Raw genomic sequence first — 7,343 nt, 5'->3', positions numbered from 1 at the left:
TATCGACTAAGTACGTTTACTGCATGCGCCAGATCCGGTCTAGTACAATTGGTCAAGTACATGAGACTTCCGATCACACGTGCATACTCGTTTTGTGAAACCGCTTCACCTGAATTCTTTGTCAAGTGCATTTGGGGATCTAACGGAGTTTTCGCCGTACTATTAGAGTAATTTTTAAATCTCTCTAATATTGTTTGAGCATAATGAGATTGGGTTAAGATAATTCCGTTTGAATTTCTTGTGACTTTAACCCCGAGAATTACATCTACTAATCCCAAGTCTTTCATCTCAAATGTCCCTTTGAGCATGTTCTTTGTTTGATTGATAATGTCTTTATTGCTTCCAATAATGAGCATATCATCTACATATAGACATAGCAAAACATACGCATTTTTGGTAGTTTTGTAGTATATGCATTTGTCACATTCATTAATTTTGAAACCATTTGACATCATTGTATTGTCAAATTTTTCGTGCCATTGTTTAGGAGCTTGTTTAAGCCCATAAAGTGACTTTACAAGTCGACATACTTTGTCTTCCTGTCCGGGAATGACAAAACCTTCAGGTTGTTTCATGTAAATTTCCTCTTCTAAATCACCATTTAGAAAAGCAGTTTTTACATCCATTTGATGGATTTCTAGGTCTCTTAAGGCTGCGATTGCTATCATCAGTCTTATTGATGTTATTCTCGTCACTGGAGAATATGTATCAAAATAGTCAAGGCCTTCCTTTTGTCGGAATCCTTGAACTACAAGCCTAGACTTGTATTTTCCACCAGGTTTTCGTGTCATTATCCATTTATTCACTAATGCTTTGCAGCAAGGTGGTAAATCCGTTATGTAATAAGTATAATTTTGCATGATCGAATCAAATTCACTCCTGACCGCTTCGTTCCAGAATGGAGCTTCTGGTGAAGCCATGGCTTCTGCCAAAGTTTTTGGAACATTTTCTACTAAAAATGCCATTAGGAAATCTTCTCCAAAAGATTTTTTCTTCCGAGCTCTTTTGCTCCTTCGAGGTTCATCTTTTTCTTCATTTTCTGAAATATCATTTATAGAAATCTCGACGTTTGTCTCAGTTTCTGAGTTTTTGTCATTGTCTCTTTCTTCTCGAGTTCGTTTTGAACCTTGTTTTTCCTTATATGGAAAAATATTTTCAAAGAAAGATGCATTTCTTGATTCCATGACTGTATTTTCATGAATGTCTGATATTTCAGATTTATGTACCAGAAATCGATAAGCATTACTGTTATGTGCATATCCGATGAAGATGCAATCCACTGTTTTAGGTCCAATAGTGACCTTCTTTGGTGGCGGTACTGCAACTTTTGCCAGACACCCCCACACTTTGAGGTATTTATACGAAGGTAAATTACCTTTCCATAATTCATATGGAGTTTTGCCAGTTACTTTGTGTGGAATTTTGTTGAGGATATAATTAGTGGTAAGCAATGCTTCCCCCCACATGTTCTGGGGTAACCCAGATTCCTGCAACATTGCATTCATCATCTCTTTTAGAGTTCGATTTTTGCGTTCAGCAACTCCATTAGATTCTGGTGAGTAAGGAGCTGTAGTTTGATGGATTATTCCATGTTCTTTACAGAATGCATTGAATGGACCATCATACTCGCCTCCTCTGTCGCTTCTAACTACTTTAATAGTTGTTTTAAGCTGATTTTCGACCTCGAGTTTAAATTCTTTAAATTTTTCTAAGGTTTCGTCTTTGCTATGTAATAAATATACATAACAATATTTTGTGCAGTCATCTATGAAGGTCACAAAGTACTTTTTACCACCTCTAGTTTGTAAGTATTTTAAATCACATAAATCTGTGTGAATTAAATCTAGAGGTTTATTAGTTCTTTCAACACGAGGTGATGGCGTTTTCGTGAGCTTAGCCTGTACGCATACTTCACATTTTTGTTTACTTGTTTTGCATTTAGGAATTAGATTTAAATTCATTAATCTTTGTATAGATTTGTAGTTTACATGGCCTAATCTTTCATGCCATATATTAAAAGACTCAACCAAATAAGCAACTGGCTCTTTCTTATTCATTGAAACTTTTGAAGCTACAACTTTCGGAGGGACTGTCATTACATTCAACTTGACAAGTCCACCCTTAACATACCCTCTTCCCAAATACATCCCATTTTTCCTAATCACGAGCTTGTCCGCCTCAAAATTTGTGGCGAATCCATTCTTGCTGAGCAAGGTTCCCGAGACCAGGTTCTTCCTCATGTCAGGCACATGCTTCACATTCGTCAGAGTGACCTCATGTCCAGATGTCATCTTCAAAATCACATTGCCGCGTCCTTCAATCTTGGAGACTGCAGTGTTTCCCATCTTGAGCTTCTCCTCAGTCATGCTTTTCTGATAGGTGCTGAACATCGCCCTATCGGTGCAAATGTGGGTGGTTGCACCAGTGTCATACCACCATTCCTTGGGGTTGTTGCTTTCAACCATGTTGGCTTCAGTCACCACAGCAACGAGATCCTCCTCTGTGAGATTTGCCTGAGCCTTCTCATCCTTGATCTTTTTGCGACACTCAACAGTCTTGTGCCCCACTTTGTGGCAGTAGTGACATTTCCCCCTGAACTTCTCCACATTCGCATTCGCATTGATTTCAATGCCTTTGTTCTTGAAGTTTTTTCCAGAAGCCTTCAGGGCTGCAGCAGTTTTGGAAGGCTTGGCAGGAGAATGGGCGTGTGCCTTTCCTTTGCCTTTGTGCTCAGCCATGTTGACACTGTGCTCCTTAGCAGTGACCTTGTCAGCAATTCGGTTTCTGGATTCCATCTGAAGCCTCATGATGAGCTCCTCGAGCCCCATCTTCTTCTTCTTGTGCTTCAAGTAGTTCTTGAAATCCGCATAGCTTGGAGGAAGCTTTTCAATGAAGCTGAGAGTTGTGAATGTCTCGCAGATGGACATTCCTTCAGCAGCGATTTCATGGCAAATGAGCTGAAGCGCTTCCACCTGATCCATGATGGGTTTTGAATCCACCATTTTGAAGTCGTGGAACTTTGAGACCACATACTTCTGGCAGCCAGCGTCCTCACCTCTGTACTTCTTGTCCAGTGATCTCCATAGCTCTTTCGCCGTGGGGATCTCACAGTAGACACGGTACAATGGGTCAATGAGACGACCCAAAATGTAACCTTTACAGATGAAGTCGGAATGCACCCATATGTCAACAGTTGCAAGACTGTGAACATCATCAATCCCGTACGGAATCAGGGGCTTGTCCTCCTGGATGAACTTGTCCAGTTTCATCGTTGTCAGGAAGAACATCATCTTCTTCTGCCACGTTTTGAAGCCTTTGCCATCAAACTTGTCTGGCATCAGTCCTTGAGTGAACAAGCTAGGTACAGCCGGAGGAGTTTGAACTGCCACCGGACCACTTGCAGTTGCTGATACTGAACCCGTCTGATAAAGACCAGCACCGAATAGGCTACGGCGAGTGGTTTCATCAGCAGCATTTCCCGCAGGGAGGATAGTGCTCGTTGTTGCTGCAGCGGTTGTCACGCCAGTTGCATCAGTTGCTGCAGCGTTGAGTGGAGTCTGAATGACATCTGTGGTGTCAATGGGGGTGTTGTTATCGTTTGTCATTTTTCTGTAGAGAAAACATGAAAAACCGGATTAGTACTCCATTCAACAAATAACATATTATTTTAAAGAAAATAATAGTCTAAAATCGATGTTCATTTTTGGTATTTGAACCAAATCATATCGATATAAGTCTGGAAAAAACGTTTTGCAAACTCGCTTAAAAGCGTTCGCAGAAACCATTTTTATAGACTTAGAATGTTTCACAAACTCGCTTAAGAAAACGGTTACTGAAACGATTCATGTATATAACGTTTAAAGAATGTATCAACGTTTTGCGAAAATGCTAGAGAGCAATCCGCAAAGCGTAATGAAATAAAGCAGAAACGTTTCGCGGAAGTGCTCTAAGGCAAATCGCAAACACATTTAGGCAGAAACGTTTCGCGGATAAGCGTATAGCAAATCGCAAACATCGTTGTGAGATAAGAACAAAACGTTTCGCGGAAATGCTAGAAAGCAAATCGCAAACACGGTTCCAAAACCCGTTTCTATTAATCGTTTATCAACCCGATTAAAGCTTTAAACATAAAGCGATTTTGAGTTAAGATTGTAGAAGCCGGAAAACCGGACTGACATAAACGATAGAATAAAAGCGATGTTAAGGAAATAAACGAATGTAAAAGACGAATACAAGAACGATAAGAAATCGTATTCGCAAAGAGACATGGAGTCGAGATATGATCTCTTTCCTTAACTCAAAATATTCGCTCCGTTAGTGAGACGGGACTGTACGAATATAGAGTCCCAGGATACAACCATGGCAGACGAATCACGCCTCACTCGTGATCGCCCTATCGAACTATAAACTCTACGAAACACTCTCTAGACTTACGTTGAGGGATCTGGTGATTTTTGTTGCGTAAAAACTTAAAGAAAAATGAAGGAGGAGACGAGTTTTTAAAGAAGAGAAGACGAGCCATTTTCCGTAACTAATGCCGCACGTGCGCACGTTGGCGGAAATCTCGCGAGGATCTCGGAGGCGAGGCGTTACGAAACTTCCTCCGCAAGAACTTTTCTCGTTTAAACTTATCGTCAAGAAGAGAGACAGCGTGTTGTTTTTAAACGAACTACGTGTTGTTTAAAATAAAATGCATGTCGTTTTTTGGGAATTAAATGGCAAAACTTTGAGCTTAACTTGGTCCAAAAAGAATATTCTTATCGGGCCAAGACCCAAGACCCGAGACCCGAGACCCGAGACCCGAGACCCGAGACCCGACCCGAGCCCGAGCCCGAGCCGGACGGCGGCGGCGCGCGCGTGGGGAGCTCTCTCTTCCTCTGATCTGTTTAACCTCTCATGTCATGAAGACATATATATACTCCTCAAAATCAACTCTCCCAACCAATGTGGGATGTTGTTAACTTCATTTCATTAAAGCCAACAAGGCTTTTTATAAGAACCCATAGACCCATTTGTTTTCACATTTTGCCATATATTATTTGAGCCATTAGGCTTAATAATTAGGCCCAACACTAACAACCCTCCTAACACTTTTAAAGCTAACGGTATAACCTCCACAATGTTTGATCATCTGCTTACACATCTCTTCCATCTCATCATCAACCTTATACTTTACACAACATCAATTACAAGCATATTCGAAAGGATCATATTGTCTTGTCGATACTGTAGTCAGTTTTACTTGATTTACTTTTAAAAAAATCCAAATAGATCCCTGAAACTTACCGATTGTGTCTTTGAAAGGAAATGATATCCTTTGGAAAAGATTCCAACTTTCTTCAAAAGTTAGGCAATCTGGTTTGAAAATAACACATTTTGGATCTGCATGTAATGCCACTTGCTCATTGCGAGAAGCAAGTAGTACCTTCTATCCTGCAATACATTTATATTTTCATAATGTTTCATGATCAAATCATGAACTTAAATATAAAGGCCTAGCGTATTATAACGAGGTTCACCTTTATTTGGGCAAAAAAACATTCTTGATTCGGTCCAATCTCCTTCTCTCCATAGATTATCAATGACCGACCAAATATTTTTGTGTTTCCAACACTCCAACGACCTTTTCTTGAAGTTCCTCTTCTGTCACCTTGTATTCTGGCCTGAGTTGTCGCAAGATCGACTTCCAGACATTCTTCCACGCGAGTCTTGAAAATTTTCTTTTTATTATCTCACGATTATAAAACTTGTCTTGCAAGAGTGGTTTTACCAAGACCGCCCATCCCGGTTATAGAAACCACTTGACTACTATTTTCCTCCACCAAAATGCCAACCAATATATCAACTATGTTCTTCCCATTTATAACAGAATCTTTCTTCACTGTCCCAACTGCAAACCCACTGAGATCATACTCTCCCTCTGCGTAAAAGTCTGGCATCTCCGCAGTCTTAAACAGCCAAACAAAAACCAATCAAACCAAGACCAAGCATGAAGCATGCATAAGCTACATTGCCATAAGCAAAAACATATTTCTCCTCCTAAGAGAGCACAGTCTGATTGCCCCCTTTAATAACCTGGAAACAGTAGCATAGACACTCTTCATGAATATCAAGTCCTAAAAGTCAGAGATGAAGCAACCATACCTTCTCTGCAAGGTCTACATGGAGACGACTAGTAGCAAAGTAATCTAGGAAGAAGAGAGGCTTAGCACCAGAGGTAACAATATCGTTCACACTCATAGCAACCTACAAAAGAGGAACAAAAACAATGAGTGTCTCCAACAAAAGGTCACAAACACAAGACGGGTTAGTGATTGTGTTACCAAGTCGATTCCAATGGTGCGATGGATTCCAGTCTCAAAGGCCAACTTAAGCTTAGTCCCTACAACATCTGTACCAGCTACAAGAAAAGAATCACCTGCTCCGATCCAAACCAAACCCAAATGATCAAAAAACGAACACTAATTTAAGCATTCTTAAGGTGAAAGTTTGCAGCTTTTCTTATGTGTGTACCTAATGGGAATCTTTGCGATTAAGATGTTCTTTCAGGTCTATCCTTTGAAACCTTTGTTCAGTTATGGATAGTTAAATACTTGTAATTTTGGCATCAGATTTTGCATGAACTCAATTGACATTTCCTCTTTCTTCAACTCACCGTAGAAAGAATGTTTGTCCTAAGAGTTATTTTCATTCTAAGACACTTTTCATCTTTTTATTACATTCTAAGTCACTTCTTACTACTGAGGTAGTTTTTGTAACTAGAAACCAAAACTAAGTTCATTTTTCCTAACTAAATGGTCCCACGAACATGAGATGAATTTTGAAAAAAAAAAAGAATTTTGAAACGATGGGACACGACAGTAAGGATGAAAAAGACGCAACCGTTGCTCAGAAGAAAATGGAGCTTCGGTTTTCAACACGAGCAGAACTGCTACAGTGGGGTTGAAGCTGATAATGCGACGACAGAAAGTTTAGCGGCGAGCCACAGTGGTGATTTTGGCATATTTGGAAAAAATAGATTTATCAAAATATCACTTTTTTAGTTTGATAACGTGAAACACACAAAAATATGTGATTTAGGAAGAAATCTTGGTTGACGGCCGTCTGTCAAACTTTCCAGAAACCTAAAACGTTCAATAGGTAGAAGATGAGTTAATTACAATTTTGCCATTAATGAAAAAACACAAAAAAAAAGTCAAACAGAGCGTAATGGTCTTCGAACACGGGTTGTGACAATCATGTTGTGCTATAACCACTAGGCCACGGTTAACTTCACAGTTCCTGTAACGTGAAACTAATAAATATACAAACAACTTCATACATATATTAAGAAACAATTTCAA

General features: G+C 39.6%; 1 long non-coding RNA gene across 2 annotated transcripts; it reads right to left on the bottom strand.

The window, feature by feature from the left end:
• Positions 1-3,298: 3,298 nt before the first annotated feature.
• On the bottom strand, positions 3,299-7,065 carry LOC125582116. Of its 2 annotated transcripts, XR_007319977.1 has the most exons (3): positions 6,324-7,065; positions 5,520-6,246; positions 3,299-5,433 (listed from the first exon to the last, which is right to left on the bottom strand). It is a non-coding gene; the product is annotated as an uncharacterized LOC125582116 (long non-coding RNA). The 2 variants fall into 2 exon arrangements; XR_007319976.1 differs by having other exon boundaries at positions 5,520-7,065.
• Positions 7,066-7,343: the final 278 nt, after the last annotated feature.

Source organism: Brassica napus, chromosome C2 (genome assembly GCF_020379485.1).
Source record: "Brassica napus cultivar Da-Ae chromosome C2, Da-Ae, whole genome shotgun sequence".
Classification (NCBI taxonomy): domain Eukaryota; kingdom Viridiplantae; phylum Streptophyta; class Magnoliopsida; order Brassicales; family Brassicaceae; genus Brassica; species Brassica napus.
The sequence above is the reverse complement of the archived record's forward strand: the minus strand, read 5'-3'. Positions and strand labels throughout refer to the sequence as shown.